Source organism: Palaemon carinicauda, chromosome 29, assembly GCF_036898095.1.
Source record: "Palaemon carinicauda isolate YSFRI2023 chromosome 29, ASM3689809v2, whole genome shotgun sequence".
NCBI lineage: Eukaryota > Metazoa > Arthropoda > Malacostraca > Decapoda > Palaemonidae > Palaemon > Palaemon carinicauda.
The window spans coordinates 51,621,769-51,642,805 of NC_090753.1; the positions used below are offsets into that span (position 1 = coordinate 51,621,769).

The following is a 21,037-nucleotide window of genomic DNA, read 5'->3' on the forward strand; positions in this document are numbered from 1 at the left end:
GCATGCTCTGCATACAACATGCTCTGCATACAGCATGCTCTGCATTCAGCATGCTCTGCATACAACATGCTCTACATACAGCATGCTCTGCATACAGCATGCTCTGCATACAACATGCTCTGCATACAGCATGCTCTGCATTCAGCATGCTCTGCATACAACATGCTCTGCATACAGCATGCTCTGCATTCAGCATGCTCTGCATACAACATGCTCTACATACAGCATGCTCTGCATACAGCATACTCTGCATACAACATGCTCTGCATACCTTACCGCATGCTTCTCAGTCACACATCTTTGGTTGTTGCCAACTCACTAGACTGTCAAGCAGTTTCATAACGTTGCCTTCTAGTCTGCTGCTTTTGCACCAGTGAAACCCTCACTGAGAGAACTTAGCTTTTCTCGGATATGGTCCCTGTAGATGAGAAAGTGCTTTTCTCCCTCCTTCTGATATTCCCTTGAGGACTCTGTCATTTGGAGGGAGCCTTTAGCTGCGTAGCCTCCTATGGACTTTTATTTAAGCATAACATGCTTCCAGGGAAGGTAATGGTTCCACTTCAGTCGCTAATCCCGTCTGTTACCACACCTGCTCCCATAGACCTTGAGCTGTGTTGCAAGACATGCAGTCCAAGCTTAGTCCTTGTTAGAGGATTTTTTGTTTACGGAGTCAATGTGTCACGGGGAAGACGTTCAACAACCAGCAGAAGTGACTTGTTGTGACGCAGTGCGGCAACCTCAGCAACCCGATAAGGAGTTGTCTGTACGACCCAGACAGTCTAGACAGATTCGGGTTGTCACTGTACTTCCTCGCTTGCCCATGGTTGACAGTTCACAGACTGTGCAGCAGTACCATGATCTTGTGTCCGGCTCCGTCAGACGACTGGCTTTTAAGAGCTCCCACAAGTCGTCGCTGTCTGGAGATTTTCAAATGGACTATGGATCTGACCAAGGAACTGGGCCTCCTGGTCAATTTTGAGGAGTCTCAGCTCGTCCCATCCCAGACCATTGTCTCCTTGGGTATGGATCTTCAGAGTCGAGCTTTTCGGGCTTTTCCGTCGGCCCCAAGGATCTTCCAAGCCCTAGAATGCATCCAGAGCATGCTGAGAAGGAACCGATGCTCAGTCAGGTAGTGGATGAGTCTAACAGGGACACTTTCATCGCTGGCCCTGTTCATCGTGTTAGGGAGACTCCACCTCCCCCCCCTTCAGTATCATCTAGCTGCTCACTGGATAAAGGACATGACACTAGAGACGGTCTCAGTTCCTGTTTCCGAAGAGAGGAGGTCTTCTCTCGCGTGGTGTAAGAACAGCTTTCTTCTCAAGGAAGTCTACCTTTGGCTGTTCAGAAACACGACCGCCGTCTCCTCTCGGACGCATCAGACACGGGCTGGGGTGCGACTTTGGACGGACAAGAATGCTCGGGAACATGGAATCAGGAGCAAAGGACACTTCACATCAATTGCAAGGAGTTGTTGGCGGTTATTCTGGCCTTGATAAACTTCAAGTCCCTCCAGCTTAACAAAGTGGTGGAGGTGGACTCTGACAACACCACAGCCCTGGCTTACATCTTCAAGCAGGGAGGGACTCTTTCGTGGAAGTTGTTCTAGATCGCAAGGGACCTCCTCATCTGGTCTAAAGATCGAAAGCTAACTGGTAACGAGGTTCATTCAGGGCGGTATGAATGTCATGGCAGATCACCTCAGCCGGAAGGGTCAGGTCATCCCCACAGAGTGGACCCTTCTCAAGAATGTTTGCAGCAGACTTTGGGCCCTGTGGGGTCAGCCAACCATAGATCTGTTCGCTACCTCGATAACCTAGAGACTCCTGTTGTATTGTTCTCCGATTCCAGACCCAGCAGCAGTTCACGTGGATGCTTTTCTGCTGGATTGGTTCCATCTCGACCTGTATGCATTCCCGCCGTTCAAGATTGTCAACAGGGTACTTCAGAAGTTCTCCTCTCGCAAAGGGACACGGCTGACGTTGGTTGGCTCCGCTCTGGCCCGCGAGAGAATGGTTCTTAGAGGTACTGCAATGGCTGGTCGACATTCCCAGGACTCTTCCTCTAGGAGTGAACCTTCTAAGTCTACCTCACGTAAAGAAGGTACACCCAATCCTCCACGCTCTTCGTCTGACTGCCTTCAGACTTTCGAAAGACTCTCAAGAGCTAGGGGCTTTTCGAAGGAGGCAGCCAGAGCGATTGCCAAAGCAAGGAGAACATCCACTCTCAGAATCTATCAGTCTCAAGGGGAAGTCTTCCGTAGCTGGTACAAGACCAATGCAGTTTCCTCAACCAGTACCACTGTAACCCAGATTGCTGACTTCCTGTTATATCTAAGGAAAGTAAGATCCCTTTCAGCTCCTACGATCAAGGGTTACAGAAGTATGTTGGCAGCGGTTTTCCGCCACAGAGGCTTGGATCTTTCCACCAACAAAGATCTACAGGACCTCCCTAGGTCTTTTGAGACCTCAAAGGAACGTCGGTTCTCCACTCCAGGCTGGAATCTAGACGTGGTCCTAAGGTTCCTTATGTCATCAAGATTTGAACCTCTCCAATCAGCCTCTTTTTAGGACCTCACATTAAAAACTCTTTTCCTCGTGTGCTTGACAACAGCTAAAAGAGTAAGTGAGATCCACGCCTTCAGCAGGATCATTGTTTTCACATCTGAAACGGCTACATGTTCCTTACAGCTCGGTTTTTGCTAAACGAGCTTCCTTCACGTCCTTGGCCTAAGTCGTTCGAGATCCCAAGCCTGTCCAACTTGGTGGAGAATGAACTGAAGAGAGTACTTTGCCCAGTTGAGCTCTTAGGTACTATCTAAAAAGGTCTTAACCTTTACAAGGACAATCAGAAGCCTTATAGTGTGCTATCAAGAAACCTTCTTTTCCAAGTTCTAAGAACTCAGTTTCTTACTATTCAGGCTTCTGATTAGAGAAACACATTCTCATCTGAAGGAAGAAGACCTTGCTTTGCTGAAGGTAAGGACACATGAAGTGGCCTTCAAACAGAGCCATTCTCTGCAGAGTGTTATGGATGCAACCTATTGGAGAAGCAAGTCAGTGTTCGCATCATTCTATCTCAAAGATGTCCAGTCTCTTTACGAGTACTGCTACACCCTGGGACCATTCGTAGCAACGAATGCAGTAGTAGGCGAGGGCTCAGCCACTACATTCCCATAATCCCATAACCTTTTAACCTTTCTCTTGAATACTTTTTATGGGTTGTACGGTTGGCTAAGAAGCCTTCCACATCCTTGTTGATTTGGCGGGTGGTCAATTCTTTCTTGAGAAGCGCCGAGGTTAAAGGTTGTGATGAGGTCCTTTAGTATGGGTTGCAGCCCTGTATACTTTAGCACCTTTGAGTTGATTCAGCCTTCCAAGAGGAACGCTGCGCTCAGTAAGGAAGACGATCTTATTAAAGGCAGAGTAACGGTTCAAGTCGACTTCCTTACCAGGTACTTATTATTTCATTGTTATTGTGGATAACTGATTATATGAAATACGGGATACTTAGCTATCCTTTAGTCTTGTACACTGGTTTTTCACCCACCCCCCTGGGTGTGAATCAGCTACATGATTATCGGGTAAGTTTAATATTGAAAAATGTTATTTTCATTAGTAAAATAAATTTTTGAATATACTTACCCGATAATCATGATTTAATTGACCCACCCTTCCTCCCCATAGAGAACCAGTGGACCGAGGAAAAAGTGAGGTGGCGTCAACAACAAGTACTGTAGTACCTGGCCACAGGTGGCGCTTGTGAGTACACCCCCTTCTAGTATAGTGATAGCTGGCGTATCCCTCCCGTAGAATTCTGTCGGGCAACGGAGTTGACAGCTACATGATTATCGGGTAAGTATATTCAAAAATTTATTTTACTAATGAAAATAACATTTTACGAGGCAAATTGGGCAATGGAAGGCACCAACATTCTGGAACTCCTTAATTTGATACAGCTTAGCCAAGTTCCAGATTTGCTAAAATTATATTTCTATTAAAGGACACAGTTTTGTATAGTTAAGGAAAACACAAATTGCCATTAAAATATGAAATTTTATAAATGTTTGTTTGATATATACTGTACATATTTTACTGAGATTTTCTTCTTGCCATCATTTGAAACTTTAGAACAACCTTAGTTTCTACTTGCAAAAGGCTAAAGATGATGTTTCTATGTTTGTGATGGAATACCAAACTAGGAAAACACCTGGTTTTTCTTCTTTTAAGAAAGATTACATCTCTCGGATGTATATTGCACAAAAGCAATAAAGTATGCATCTATAGAATGAATGGTTTGTACTTATAAAACAAGATTTTTCAGATATATTATACTGATGAAAATAATTGTAGGGTTTTTTGATTAGTCAGATGCAGAAAATGGATGTGTCGTTTATAATTATGCATTTTCAATAACTTCAAAATCTATGCCCACAGAAGCCAATTTAAGCAAGAAGAGCTGACGATGCTGTTCAAGATTAACGATAGACTGCTCAAGGAAGGATCAGTTTTGTTTCTCATCTTGATTAATGATCGTATATGAATATGAAGTAAGTATTAGGTGTTATTTTAAGGAATTTCATTCATTATTAATTGCTACAAGCTTCTGAGTACACAGCTTATGTGACCGATAGATTAGCTTTTAAAAGTTAATTTTATGACTAGCTAACAGGTGTGGTTAGACACTGACAATTTTCTTTTATGGTTTAACTCTGGTTTTCTCAAGTGAAGAGGTTGGTTGGATTAGGTTGAATGCCAATTTTGAGCTTTATAGCCATACTAGCATCATCTAACTACCCCAACATTGGTATAATATGGTATTACAGTGTGTGTTTATATCAACTTGTGTGTTACTAAGAGCCCCCATATTACCAATAGCTTTATAATATTTTTTGGTAACATCATCTGTTCCCTAGTTTGCTGTTTGGCTTTTGCTAAGGCCATGCAGTATGTCCTGCCCATCTTACAATTTCTAGTACTGTACAGAAATCCCTTGATTGCTGTCAGAAAGAATGTATGATTGGCCTTGATTTCAGTGCTGCCTTTGTTCATGTTAATTATGAGCCCCTTATTTTCAAACTTAAACAGATGAGAGTAGGTGGTTGTTTTTATAGCATCATTATTGAGTTTTTAGAAATTAGCTGTTTATAAGCACCATAGAGACTATAGGAAGGTAATATCTGATGTTTGTCAGGGTAGTGTCCTTGGCACATTAATTTGCATACTAGATACTCATAGAAAACAACCTGTTGCATATGCAGATGATGCTACTCTCTTTGCATCAGTTCCATCTTCTGATTATAAACCTGTGGGTTGTTGAGTCCCTTGATGAATAAATTCAAAATAAGTGCTTGATGCAAATTATGGGGGAGGAAGTTAAACCTCAATAAAACTCATGTATATATGATAGTTCATGGGTCAAGAACAGAAGCTCCTCAAATTCGAGATCTATTATTGACAATGCCTCTAACTATAAACAACTGATTTAGAATTCTTTGATTTTTTTTTATTACAAATTTCCTTTTAAGAAGCACATTCAGTCTGATTCTTATCCAATTACACAAAATATTGGCATATTTAGATAGAAAGTTTTTTTTAGATTTTTTGGAAAACTTGAACACTTATTCTATGTCATTTTGAATATTCTGTGTTGTCTTCAGCTTCTGACACTTGGTTTAATTTAAGGATAAAAACTTATGGCTTATTAAATTCTTTATCACTGGTCTGGATATTAATCTCTGGAGCTTACGTTGTTAGTTTGTTGTGTATGTTGCGAAAGTTTTGTTCCAATGAAAATTATAAACTTCAGCAGCTCTGGGATAACCATTAAATCATTAACATGGTATTGTTGTTGGTAATGACAGGTGGCGTGAGAGGGGCCCACCTGCCTCTCACAGAAAAGCCACGTTTATGTTTGACCGGACCGCATATGGATATGCCGTTGTGTTGCACTCACGACTGTTGCATATTTTTTTACGATCTTTTGTAATAAGTGCTGTTTTTCATTTTTTTTATGAGTGCTTTCATTTGTAAACAAAGAATGCACCGAATAAGCATGTGGTGGATTTGGTTTGTTCCTTTCTAGATAAAAACCTATGTAGCCCCTTGTGTTGTGTAGCTTTGTGAGGAGGTGAATGTAAGCAGCCATCCCCCTTGGGAGTGTGGTTCTAGCTATTCCAATCAGGAAAACTATGGACTTACAGTGTAACTCTTCTTACATTGTGGTAGTTATTCTGCCTTAGGAAGAAGTTACCCGATTGAGACTTAAGTGTTGCCATTATGTGTGTGATCTGAAGGTAAAATTATTCATTTGACAGCGACACCAGGTGTTAACAGTCTTCCCTAGAAGGCTATCACTGTGTAGTGCAGTGTCAGGAGTGTTCCCAGTGTTCCCCTTATGACAAAGTCCCCATGCAGTTGGTTTTGTTCCAACAGTGGAAGCTCTTGTAGTGAACTCCTCTAAAAGAGGGCAGTCATTATTGGTCCACCAGGCCATAACTCCTTTGTGCTAACGATGGAGAAAAGTTGGCAACAGGAAGAAGAGGAAATTTTCTCTCTCGCTTCCTCATCTACTAACCTTATCTCCCTCCTTCTTTGTCTCCATCACACATTTCATCCTGGAGAATAAGACGGATGAGAGAATTTCATGAGAAGGCATTTTTTAAAAATATCCTTGGGACTTAAAATGATTGCTATCCACTTTCAGGAGGGAGTGACAATAATCCCCCTCTAATTGGTACCTTTGTGGTCAGTCAAGTTACAGGATCGTATGCCAGAGGAGGGTGGGGTGTATGCCCCACCTCTACCATTCCTGTTGTACATACATATACTAAGGCACTTCCCCCAATTTTTGGGAGTAGCCGACATCAAACAAATGAAAAAAAGGGGACCTTTCCTCTCTACGTTCCTCCCAACCTGACAAGCGACTCAACCGAGTTCGGCTGGTACTGCTAGGGTGCCACAGCCCACCCTCCCCCGTTATCCACCACATATGAAGCTTCATAACGCTGAATCTCCTACTACTGCTACCTCCGCGGTCATCCAAGGCGACCGGAGGAAGCAGCAGAGCCTAGTGGAACTGCATCACAATTGCTCGCCATTCGTTCCTTTTTCTAGCACACTCTCTTGCCTCTCACATCTATCCTCCTATCACCAAGAGCTTTCTTCACTCCATCCATCCACCCAAACCTTGGCCTTCCTCTTGTACTTCTCCCATCAACTCTTGCTTTCATTACCTTCTTTAGCAGACAGCCATTTTCCATTCTCTCAACATGGCCAAACCACCTCAACACATTCATATCCACTCTAGCTGCTAACTCATTTCTTACACTCGTTCTCACCCTCACTACTTCGTTCCTAACCCTATCTACTCGAGATACCCCAGCCATACTCCTTAGACACTTCATCTCAAACACGTTCAATTTCTGTCTCTCCGTCACTTTCATTCCCCACAACTCAGATCCATACATCACAGTTGGTACAATCACTTTCTCATACAGAACTCGCTTTACATTCATGCCCAACCCTCTATTCTTTACCACTCCCTTCACTGCCCCAACACTTTGCATCCTTCATTCACTTTGACGTACATCTGCTTCCACTCCACCATTTGCTGCAACAACTGACCCCAAGTGCTTAAACTGATCCACCTCCTCAAGTAACTCTCCATTCAACATGACATTTAACCTCGCACCACCTTCCCTTCTTGAACATCTCATAACCTTACCCTTACCCACATTAACTCTCAACTTCCTTCTCTCACATACCCTTCCAAATTCTGTCTCTAATTGGCCAAGCTTCTCTTCCTCGTCTGCAACCATTACAGTATCATCCGCAAACAACAACTCATTAACCTCCCATCATGATCATTCTCGTCTACCAGTTTCAAAAAATGACTCATAATAGAAACATCCTTGGGTGGAGAACCAGTTAATGCTACAGTATTTCCATTCATTCTTATAGGGAAAAATTCATTCTCTGTTCAGGCACGGAATGAATTAGGTTCAAAATCTGAGGTACCACTGTATTCAGTATAAATTTCACAGACATCACCATTTATCTAGAGTCAAGACAGTTACTGAGGTACATCTTTGTTTGGAGAATTTTCCAGTTCAGTATGTCTAATACCACTTGTCAGCACTCAGGCTTGTTACAAAACGCGAAAAATCTATTTTTGGGTGAGATAGCCATGTCGTCCTGATGGAAGGTTCCTATAAGTAACTTCCTAGGGTATATTTGACTACAGTGATATTCCCAGAGAATTTACCTTTAGGTCTCCAGAATTCTAACTCCTGGCGCGAATATCCTTAAAAAATTTCTCCTAAGGATATCGCATAAATCATGGGATGTATATCTTGATACGACACATAGCAATCTTCACCCCGAATAGCGTTTTCGCTTCGAGGGGGAAAGTGGCAAAATTTTGAAGGGGAGCCAGTATCAAGGTTACCCTTCCCCGTTAGGACTTGAGTATCCAGATGGCGCTGTACGTCGCCGCCATGTTTTATTCCGTGTAGCATTGAGCAAGGTGCTACAGATATAGTAGTTTCGGGAGGGATCCTGCCAAAGGCCTTTTCTATGAAAAGTAGGGCGGGCCCATTGGGACGACATGGCTATCTCACCCAAAAATAGATTTTTCGCTTCGCTCAAAATCCGTTTTTTGGGCTCAGGCCATGTCCTGATGGAAGGTTACCAGAGCATTATCTAGAGCCTTAACCTCAGGACGATGATTCCTTGATAATCCAGACCATAGAGACATATGACGTTACCGTTATACGTCATTACTTCTAATCATAAACCATGTTAGTGCTTCCTGCCCCCTGCAGGGAAGAGTCATACTAGACTTAGGGAAGAGTCTTGAGGTCTGCGTATACCATATGAACAAACATAGCATCAAAAGCATGCAGGTCTCGCTACATGCATAGCCAGATAAAGTTTGTACTCGTACCAGAACAAATGTATTAATTATATTTCATTCATATCTACATATGCAGATTATTAAGGTAGAATAATACTCCAGCATATCTTTATTGAGATGAATTTTTGGGGCGAAATAAGACGCAAATACATATCAAGTATTTAATGGTAATAAATAACCAGCAAATCAACATTCATAACATAATGTTAACATAATGTTGATAAGTTCAATAAGAAACATACATAGCAATCAGTACCAGAAATGTTAATTTCACCTGAAAGGGATAATATTGTTAGAGCCACAAAACTGAAAATTTATTAAAATTTTCTAATATGCATTTCTGCGATTGTCTCTTCACACTGTGTAAGAACACATGGCACCAGTGTTATCTCTATGTTTCTTTCACCTTTAATAGCTAGAACAGTCCATAGTGCCACCTTGGTGACACTTATCTTAAGGTATTGCACTGTGAGGTGTCAACACCTTCACCCTAAATTTGACAGTCCCAATCAATTCACTGTTCCTCGCAGCACTAGACAACAGGTTTTTGGACACTACCTGCCGCCACCACAAATCGTTTCAACTCTTGTCCTTGCTTCGCTTAGTGTTTAGAGAACACCCTGGATGACTTCCATCCAGTGTATGAGTGAAGCCGCTCAAAATCCATGTATTGGAAGAAGTTTAATGACGAAGCAATTTTTCTTGGATCATGACCTGCGGGTGTACTGTCAGGATCCGCTCTGCGAATGAAATAGGGTGATCTTCGCCCTTAGTTGTCTTAGGGATAGATTTGACCCCAAGGTCTGTCCTACCCTGAAGTCTGAAGTTCTACGAAGATAGACCTTTAGACACTACTGGACACAGCGAAAGATCTTCCTTCAGAGGGCAGATTCTCCAGGGACTCCACCGTTTGGTAGGTAGCTCGTTCTTGGCGAGAAATGTTGGGTCAGGAAAGAGATTCAGTTCTCCCACTTCTGTTAACTAAATATGGCCCTCATCTCTGGAAAGGGCCACTATTTCACTAACTCTGGCCCCCGAGGCTAGAGCAAACAAGAATATAACTTTCTGGGTTAAGTCCTTCAGAGAGCAATCCTCATTGTTCACTGTTGAAGCAAAGTGTAGGACCTTATCCAAGGACCATGAAATGGGCTTCGGAGGGGCTGCAGGCCTAAGCCTAGCGCAGGCCTTAGGGATCTTGCTAAAGATTTCGTTTGACAAGTCTATTTTGGAAGGCGTATAGCAGAGGTCTAGTCAAGGCTGATGTACACGTCGTTATCGTGTTGGCTGCTAAACCTTGTTTATGAAAGTGAGTAAAGAAGGATAAACAGAAGTCTGTTGAGATTTCTTTTGGTCCTTTTACCTTGACGAAAGCAACCCACTTCCTCCAAGATGACTCATATTGTCCTCTAGTGGACTTAGACTTATATTCTTCTAAGAAGTCTATACTGTCTCTCGAGATCCCAAACCTTTTCTTTACTGCTAAGGAGAGAAAGTCATGAGATGAAGGTTTTGGGTTTTCTGTGATGAAGCAAAGACAGTCGACTTCTGTACTTGTTGAGTCAGTACTGGGTCCGGCAGAGGGACCAGCCTCAGCTTCAATTCTAATACCAGAGGGAACCAATTGCTCTTCGGCCACTTGGGAGCCACTAGAGTTGTCATTCCCTGAAAGGATCTCAGCTTGTTGAGGACCTTCATTTTGAGGTTGGTTGGAGGGAACAGGTAATTCCTGTTCCATTTGCTCCAGTCGAGGGACATGGCGTCCACCGCTTCCGCTAGAGGGTCCTCGTATGGGGCCACGTAACGAGGTAGTTTCTTGTCGCTCGTCGCGAAGAGGTCGATTTGCAGTTCTGGGACTTGACGTAAGATGAAGGAGAATGATCCTGTGTCTAGGGACCATTCTTACTATCGGCGTGAGCCTGGATAGAGCGTCCGCCGTCATGTTGCGGAACCCTTGAAGGTGAACTGCTGATAAATGCCATCTCTTCTTTTCCGCTAAGCGGAGGATGGTCAACATCACTTGGTTGATTTGGGGTGATCTCGATCCTTGACGATTCAAACATCTCACTATCATCTCGCTGTCTAAGATCAGTCTTATATGGACTGAATGTCGAGGAGACAATTTCTTCAGTGTGAGACAGACTGCCATGGCTTCCAAAACGTTGATATGGAAGGTCTTGAATAGGGAAGACCAAGTCCCTTGGGCTTTCTGTTGGTGAGAGTGACCTCCCCAACCTTCCTTTGATGCGTCCGTATGGATGATGACTGAAGGTAGAGATGGGTGCAAGGGCACAGACCTTTTCAGGTTCTTGGCCTTCGACCATGGCTTGAGAAGTGATCGCAGTTGAGTCGGTATCGATCTTCTTGGATCTCTTTGAGCGTTTGATGCGTATCTTCTCCAGACTCCTGATGCATCTTTCAGTTGTGCTCTTAGCACCGGGTCTGTCACTGATGCAAACTGAAGAGAACCCAGTACTCTCTCCTGTTGGCATCTTGATATCCTGTCAGATTTCAGTAGTCTCTTGACAGATCCCGCTATTTCCCTCCTCTTCCCTGGGGGAATGGAGAGACGGTGTGACTTTAAGTTCTAATGAATTCCCAGCCATTGAAACTCCTGAGCTGGAGAGAAGCGAGACTTCTTGACGTTGATCTTGAATCCCAGATGTTCCAGGAATTGGATCACTTTCCTGGATGTTTGCATGCACTCCGTTTCAGATGCTGCCCACACCAGCCAGTCGTCCAGGTAGGCTACCATCTGGACACCTTCTAGGTGTAGTTGTTGAACGGCTGAGTCTGCAAGCTTTGTAAATATCCTTGGAGCTATGTTTAGTCCGAAGGGCATGGCTCTGGAGACGTATTTCTTCTTCTGTAGCCTGAATCCTAGGTAGGAGGAGAGTGGGCGATTGATTGGAATATGCTAATAGGCATCTGCCATGTCTATCGAGACTGTGTACACCCTTTTTGGCAGCAGGGTCCTTATGTGTTAAAGGGTTAACATCCTGAACTTGTTGTTTTCTGTGAACTTGTTGAGTGGTGACAAGTTCAGAATGACTTTGAGTTTGTCTGAGTCCATCTTGGGAACACAAAACAGCCTTCCTTGGAAATTGATGGACTTTGCCCTCCTTATCACCCTTTTGCTCAAAAGTTCTCGGGTGTATTCTTCCAGGATGGGGCTGGAGTGTTGGAAGAATTGAGGAATAGATGGTGGAGCTGTCCTCCAGCTCCATCCTAGTCCATTCTTTATTAGGCTGTGGGCCCAAGGATCGAAGGTCCAGCGATCCTGAAAATGTTGGAGTCTTCCTCCTACCGGAAGCATCTCATTGCTTCGACTGACCTGAGGTCTTCCCTCCTTGACCGCGTCCTCCCTTACCCCCTCTTCCTCCTGGAGGTTATCTAGAGGAGCCCCTTTTCGACCCTCTACCTTTAGGACGAAAGGTAGTGGTCTGCCTCTCATACGCAGGTTGAAAAGCTGGTGACTGGGCAACCAGCTGCTGAGGCACCATTTGATAAGTTGGCAGGGGTTGTGCCACCATCTGGGGGCACCGTAGTCATGGGAACTGCGAGAAGTTGTTGCTGTTGCTGTTGTCTGACAGGGCGAGAGGGCAACCTAGGTCTCTTCGTCTTCCTCTTTGGTTGGGAAGACTTCCTCTTTGCCGACATGCCCCACTTTTGGAGAAGATTCCTATTCTCTGTGTCGGCCTTGTCAAATACTTCCTTGACCACTTCACTCAGGAAGAGGTCTTTTCCCCAGATATTGGAGGTTATCAACTTCCTGGGTTCGTGTTTCACCGCAGCCAAAGCGAACACGAACTCCCTACATGCCCGTCTGGTTTTCACAAAGCCATATAGGTCCTTGACCAGTGTAGCCAAATGTGATTTGGCGACGACCATGTACATATCTGGGGCTCTGTTGTCACTTGCCATTGCCTCCAAGGTAATCTGGAGGGACAGCGATGTGGCAAGTCTCTCCTTTGTCTCTTGCTCCTTTAGCAAGAGAAACTCAGACAACTTAGGGAGGTTTTCACTGAACTGACGTCCAGCAATATCCGCCTCCAGCTTCCCGACTGAGAAGGTAAGGTGGATTTCCTTCCAGTCGTTCCCGTCCGTAGGCAGAGCTAGGGACAAGGGTCTACACTCCTCGAGTGTAGGGCAAGGCTTGCCTGCGTCCACCGCCTTCATAGCTCCCTTAAACCCTTTATCCGTAAAGGGAAAGGCAAGTTTAGCAGGAGCAAGAAAAGAGGGATGTGTCTTGCTAAGGGCTGGCACTTTCGAATTAGTGAAGCCCCTTTCTTTCAGGCTACTTGCCATTAGAGCCTGAGCTTTTTCATGGTCAAGCACTGTGACCTTCAGGCGGACGAAGCAGTCTGGGTTAGACTTAAAGCTGGGCCAAAAGTCAACATCCTCTATGAGAACAGCCCCCAGCTTTTCTGAGATGAAGACCTTCCCGTTAGTAATTGGCATGTACTCTGCATGCCTCCAAGGGTTCACCTCGGAACAAGAAGGAAGATCTTTGACATTGAGTCTCCTCTGAGACCCACGGGACGTTGCGAGATGGTCCATCCTTCTCCTCAAATCAGCGTCCCTTTCTTCGTTCTGCTTACGAAGACTTTCCATCATAGTCATGAGACTAGCCAAAGCTTTTCCCATGTCATCCGATGGAGGAGCAGAAGATGTAGAGGGTACAGGTTCTGGTGCCGGAACCGACGAAACAGACTCCGATTCGACGTCGTCCTCTTCAGTCTCGGGAGCCAGGGTAGACTCCTCTTCTAGACCTCCCGCTAGAAGGTCCTTTTCGGTGTCCCCGGACACTTCCGACATCCTCTCGTCTAGATGGATGTCCTTCATCGCGTCGGAGACATCTGTATCTACGGATATCTGGACGCAAGGGATCTCAGGATGAGGCGGGGGTATAACAGCATCCACAGACGCCATAGGGAATAGAGAGGAGGATGAGGCTGGGGTATAACAGCATCCACAGACGCCATAGGGAATAGAGAGGCACGCATCCGTTCATTCAGAAGGTAAGGCCCCGTGGCATTTTTCTGAAAGCCACGAACCCATCTACGCAGTTTACTCCGTGTTGCGTCCCTTGACTTCGCTGTCTTGGGGTCATCAAAAGCCTCGGTAACCAAGGCCTTGCACACGTTGCAGTCCTGGGGATCCCAGTACTTAAGAGAACCCTTGGTGATGGAGCAAAGAGAGTGAGCTCTGCACTCTACATGGCCACAGAAGTCCTTGCTCCTCACGTTGCAAAAGACACTTTGGGATGGTCCTCCTGTAAAGAGAGGAAAACTTAATGAGTATGCGGTAGTTCATCTCACCTGATAAACTATATAGATATTATTATTAATATTTTTGCATATTTATTGTATATAGCTTAGGATAGATAAGCTAGAAAAGAATTAGGAAAAAGACATACTTGTGTTTCCCATCCAGCCAATTGCTGCGACCTCCCCCAAAATTAAAACCTAGAGTTTTCCTATTCAGGAAACCCAATGGAAAATTTCTAACCTGTAAGGATAGATAAGTGTAACTTAACACTGGTTTTTCCCAAAGGTTTTAATAATGAGGGTAAAAGGTAACTGATCATCTATCAGTATGTGGAAAGAAATCTTTTCTTTCGATATATAATTGGTCTCAACAATAGACTGCATGGATACACAGGGGTATGTTGGAAAATAACTACTGTATAATATATACTATAGTTTTCTGTCTGCAGTATGATCTATACTGCAAATATACTGGCTACTGTATAAGCATATATTGTAACATGCCGGCTAGGCTAGCACATGGCGGCACAGTCCAGCCGGCAAGGTCGGCGTACCAATCTCGCCAGCATCTTGCCAGCTGGGATAGTGGCCGGCAGCGTCAACCTGGCCAGCGTCTGCCAGCTGGGATAGTGGCCGGCACCCGCCGGCTAGGTTAGTACCCGGTGGCACTAGCCGATAGAGAGAGAGAAAGCAAGGAATGAAGGGTACCTTATTAAATGTATATTAACAGTAATAGGGTGTAAGTACTCAGTCTTACTGCCTTCCTCCAGAATGAGGGTTCAAATGGAAGAGGAGAATGTATCCTTCAGACTTCCACCCAAACACAAATCATTGCCGGTCTCTGCCGGCTGATGGTAAGTGGATGGCAGTCCAAGAGAGGACTGAAGAACACTCTACAGTAAAGGGGTCTCCCACCGGCAGCCGCCCCAGCCGGCACCGCTTTCCCGGAGCCTTGCGTCCATAAGGGAATGCTGAGCGACTAAGCCACTGCATGTAGGAGCCACGGCTGGCCCCACAACCTGCCGGCAATCGGGGAGATTGTAGGACGACGGCCAAAGGATTGCGATGGCTAGGCCATCACTAAAGGACAGAGGGGGGAGGGAAAAGGGTCCTGTATGAGGTGTGGAAGGGGCCGGCAGGGCTGCCGATCCTACCACACCCTTAAGAAACTCTGTTTCAGTATCAGCGCCATCCTAGGCGGCTGGAGAATATCTATTCTCCAGCCTAGGGTCTGCCAATACAGTTAAGGGCCTACGGCACACTTGCCGCCTCCTCTCAACAAGGGAGAAATAGAGTTCCGGTGCCGGCGCCATCCTAGGCGGCAGAAGAATGTCTATTCTTCAGCCTAGGGTCTGCGAGCACAGGACTAGTCTACTAGACCGCAGGGAGAAGGTGGCGGCATCATACAACCACTTCAGGTGCGGCCTAGGGAGGTCTAGCCTCCTATGCCGCAGCCTAGTCTGGTAGGGGAATGACTATTCACCCTGCCGGCCGGCCACCGGCACAAGACCATATACTCTGAGGTTCTGACCGAAACTCAAAGCCTGGCATCTGCCAGCCAAGAGAAGAGACAGAACACCCTAGCCGAATAGGGTTGTAGCCTAGGCTACGCTCAGAGGGAAGGAGGGATTACCCTTAAATCTCCATAGGAGATGAGTATCGGTTTATATAATAATTCTACGAGACATCTATCTCCGCCTGAATTGATAAAACGACACACGAGGGTAATCGGGGAACATGTATGAAAGTATACTAAAGCCACTAGGCTAGTAGCCTAGCGGCAGGTGAGAATCGACTACCTTAATCGCCGAAACTCTCGTATACGATCTCAGAAGGGGAATATATATATGCAATCAATGTATCTTACACGTATAAATTGCCTAAATAGCTTCATTTAATTGTTATTACACTAGGAAAGTTTATTACAGTATATCATGCATGAAAGTACACTGAAGCGCATAGGCTAGGAAGCCTATCACAAGCAGGTTCGGTTACCTAAATCGCCGAAACTATTAAGAATACAATCGAGATAATATAATTAATTCCTAGCAAAACTGAATAGCTCCAAGATATTCATGCTATTAAAACTGGGAAAGTCGTTCAGGCTAACTAAATAACTCATGCGTAATGAACGACAGCATCCATGACGCCTCCGGTTAAGGCAAAGCTCTTTCACTAAAATTAACTTAATTTCACTGTGAGGCAAGAGCTAAAATTTATACAATATAAAGATCGAATACTCAACTTTCCAGAGGCAGAAGAGGCTGGAGATTGCATGATAAATCCGAGAGGTATAGCGTATACGAAAGAGACACGGAAAACCACCGAGCAGTAGCGCTACACTTATAGGAAGGAAATATGGCGGCGACGTACAGCGCCATCTGGATACTCAAGTAGTAACGGGGAAGGGTAACCTTGATACCGGCTCCCCTTCAAAATTTTGCCACTTTCCCCCTCGAAGCGATAACGCTCTTCGGGGTGACGATTGCTATGTGTCGTATCAAGATATACGTCCCATGATTTATGCGATATCCTTAAGAGAAATTTTGAGGATATTCGCGCCAGGAGTTAGAATTCTGGAGACCTAAAGGTAAATTCTCTGGGAATATCACTGTAGTTCAAATATCCCTTGGAAGCTACTTATAGGAACCTTCCATCAGGACGACATGGCTATCTCACCCAAAAATAGATTTTTCTCTTCGCTCAAAATCCGTTGTGTAGTACAATGCAAAAGAAGTTCTTGTTTGTTGTAAAGATATATAACCAAATGTATGACTAAAACTTATTGCCACCTATACAGATAAAAAAAAGGATATCCATTTTCTGTAACTGTATAATTTATGAGAGAATGTGACTATACAGAGGATTTATCAGAAGAAAAAGTCATTTGACTTTTTGATGTGAACGAAAAATAATGTTCTTAAATATGCAAGAGAATCGCAAGCACAAGGTACTGCGCACTTTTTATTTTTACATTAAAAATTTAGCCATGTAAAATTACTCCATGGCAACTATAGGGTTTATGAACTCCTTTGTCATCTTACTTATCCAGTCTCCTTTAAATGAGAATCATGACTTATAATAGTGGTGCTTCAAGGACTTGCCTAATCTCTATTGAAATCATTTATGTATCCATTTACAGCTGACGAAAACGTCACTAGCCATGCTGGTTGACAAAAGTAAGTAAACAGTCATGAAATTAATTCTGAAACAACCCAGTCACTGCTTAGTATATTATAATTTTTAAGCATCTGACTTACCCGGTAGTTAAAGTATATATATAGCTATACGTCCCTGACGTCTGGCAGAAATTTCAAAACTCGCAGCAATTGCAGATTGGGTAGCCAGGTGTACCACCTTTGCGCCCTCTAGTGAGGTTCCTGGAACCATTCCATGATTCCTCAGATCTTCCCTGCCGCTCACGCCGGCAACATCGTTGTATTTTTCACTCGCTGTAACCTGTATGATTGCAGTATCTTGGTGATGTACAATTTACTGTTGGCTTTCGCTCGTTTGGTTTTATTTTGACTGAGAGTTAGTGGTTGGAATATAATCGCTATGTTCGTAACTTGAAAGGAGTTTTTTTCCACCTACTGTAAAAATAACGAACCTACTCTTAAAAACATGATGGCGGAAGGGAAACACTCCACCAACACCATGACATCACAATCATATGACGTAGACTACGTAGTATGACTTGCAAATTCTTTTCTTTTTCTATGCAAAGAATGATAAGTGAATACTAACTTACAAACCAAAAGTATTTAAGTTTTTATAAGATAAAAGGAATATATTATTTTATGAAAATATTTGTCCTATTCGTATACTTTCTTTAGATAATCATCGGTCTATTTTCAGAGATTTAATAAAACTAGCGTACAGTTAAGTTTACGCTATGTAGTTCTCATCACAATCGATACAGTCTTACAAATTACTTTGTATCGTTATTTATTTATTTATTTTTTCCGATATTGGGAATTCTAATATTAATCAGATAGCCTATTGCATTCTCATTCAAGCCCTTGGTGGAAGAGTATTATCTCTCGCAGCAGGCAGGTCTAATTATGGTTTTATGTGAAAGAGTATAAAAAGTGCAATTTTCAGTGCTAAATTAGTGCAGTGAATTTAATCAGTCAGTGGAGGGTGCATCTGCTCGACCCTGTCGTTATCCTAGCCTTAGACCTCTTCCAAGCTCCCCAACCCCTGGGAGAAGGAATATCGATCGGCAAAAGGAAACGAGAGGCGTTACCGTCGGAGCAGACGTCCCCTCGAGCGTTCCTGTTAACGCTTCCCAGAACGTTCGCCCTCGCCGTGGGAAAGGCGAGGTAAAAAGTGTTATCTTTGCCGTCGGTTGACTCGGCTCACAGACAGGGCTGGCGTCTTACGTATTTCCCTTCCTGTTAGACAGGAAGAGAGTTGCTCGTCATGACGCCGAGCGTTTAGATTCTTAACACCTTAACGCTAGCGTCAAGAAGGATGCCGAGCGTTAAGGAATGGACTACATCACGCCAAGCGTCGAGTAGTTGGAAGTCATGACACGTAACGCCGAGCGTCAGACCATTGGAAGGCAAGCTACTAATGCTGCTGTAAGAGTTTGACACGATGCTTGAAACTGAGTGCAACTTCTTTGTCTCTCTTGTTGGATGAGCGAACGTTCTAGACGCGAACGTCATAGTTCCGAGCGTCTGAATCGCGAGCGTCATTGTTCTGAGAGTCACGTGGCGCCGAGCGTCAAACAGTTGCATGGCTTCAAACGTCCAGCAGTTGGACTTGACGTCGAGTGTCAAACAGTTAGATATCACGCCGAGCGTCAAGCAGTTCCATGGCGTCAAGCGTCCAGCAGTTGGACTTGACGTCGAGTGTCAAGCAGTTAGACGTGACGCCGAGCGTCAAGCAGTTGCATGGCGTCAAGCGTCCAGCAGTTGGACTTGACGTCGAGTGTCAAGCATGACGCCGAGCATCAAGCAGTTGGACGTGGCGCCGAATGTCAAGCATAGTTCCGAGCGTCTAAATCGCGAACATCATTGTTCCGAGAGTCACGTGGTGCCGAGCGTCAAGCAGTTGCATGGCGTCTAGCGTCCAGCAGTTGGACTTGACGTCAAGTGTCAAGCAGTTAGACGTGACGCCAAGCGTCAAGCAGTTCCATGGCGTCAAGCGTCCAGCAGTTGGACTTGACGTCGAGTGTCAAGCATGACGCCGAGCATCAAGCAGTTAGACGTAACGCCGAATATCAAGCAGTTAGATGTGACGTCGAGCATCAAGACTCGGACATCATTATTACACCAGTCGAGCCGAACGTAAAGATCGCGAACGTCTTAGTTCCGATCGTAATGATCGTGAGCGTCTAGCAGTGGAACATCGTTATGCCAGGCGCTATAAAAAAGATACGGAGAAAAATATTAACTGGAAAGAAATTATTTTCACACACCAAGGCCCACCTGAACAAACTCTTAGTTTCTGATGGAGGGCGAGAAATAAACCCCTAAAAGTAAGTAAAAGTAAGTAATGATCTTGGACCCATTGAGGCCAGAATTCAGGACCTTAAGGAGTTGACTCCTAGGAAACAAGACGTCTCTACCTCAGTTAGAGACTTGTAGGAGAAAGGGATCGACGATCTCCTTTCCCCTATTTATCTTTTAGAGGAATTCTTGTAGGAGAAGATCCTAAGATCCTTCATCCTTCGGTTGACCTAAAGAAACTCATGAGAGTTTTTTCTGAAGAGTTTCCGAATTATTTTGTGCCTGCTGCTCCTCGTTCTCCGCCTTCAGAGTTTACGCTAGGGAAGGTGTCGAAGGAGTCTCTGTTTACAAGATGGGGCTGTCTCGATCATCTAAAAGAGCTTTGAGGATGATGGGAGACTGGATGCAATCCAAGAATAACCAGGGTAATACTGTTTTTCCTTTTTCCCTCGGCTAGATTGGCCTCCAGATCTAGTGTTTGGTACGAGACGGGAGAAGTTCTCAGCTTGGGAGTTCCTACCTCTGCCCAAGGAGACTTTTCGAGTCTAGTAGACGCTCCGCGTCGGATGGCCTTGAGAAGGACCAAATACTCTGGTCAACGTCAGAGCTTGATCATCCTCTCAAAGGCGTCTTCAGAGCTTTCAAAGTATTCAACTTCCTTGACTGGACTCTGGGAGCCTTGGGGAAGAAGGTTTCTGCCTTGAAGGATGTGGACATTGATATTCTCAGCCTCATTATGTCAGGCATGGATAAAGCCTTAAAGGACGGTTCCAATGAGTTAGCAGCCCTTTTATCAGAGGTGGTCTTGAAGAAAAGAGCCCAAATGTGTTCTTTTCTGTCCATTGGGGTTACACCCATTCAGAAGTCTCTTCTTCCTCAAGAGTTGGTCAAAGAGGTCTCTTCCGCTTTAGCCCTAAAGATCACACAGGATTTGGTGTCTAAATCAGCAAGAAAGGTTCTGCATACTTTTCTCTCTAAACTGCACTGACAACAGTAGGAGCCAGACTATACAACTTCTGGCAAGCCTGGGAGAGGAGAGGAGCAGACCTTTGGTCCGTACTATTACTAAAGGAGGGATGTGAAATCTTTTTACTAGTGAAACCTCCTTTAATAGTAACTCCATTAGACTTCTCTGCCAGATACAGAGAGGAGCCAAAGAGACAGGCTATACAACATCAAATGTCTCTTTTATTGGAGAAGGAAGCTATTGACCGGTCCTGGATGTAAGTGCTCTCAACGCCTTCGTTCAGAAGACAAAGTTCTCCATGGAGACATCGAAATCAGTCCTAGCAGCAGTAAGAAAGGACAACGGGATGATCTCTTTAGACCTCCAGGATGCTTACTTCCACATCCTCATCCATCCGAACTTCAAGCAATACCTGAAGGTGCGTGTAT

At 44.5% G+C, this 21,037-nt stretch overlaps 1 protein-coding gene across 2 annotated transcripts in view; it reads left to right on the forward strand.

Moving 5' to 3' along the window:
* The window catches only part of LOC137622188 (zinc finger imprinted 3-like), a 223,888-nt gene that overhangs the window by 192,137 nt on the left and 10,714 nt on the right, over positions 1 to 21,037 (forward strand). For both annotated transcript variants that reach the window (XM_068352629.1, XM_068352628.1), the window contains exon 2: positions 4,437 to 4,549. The gene's annotated coding sequence lies outside the window, so the exon portion shown is untranslated. The remainder of the gene's footprint in view (positions 1 to 4,436; positions 4,550 to 21,037) is intronic.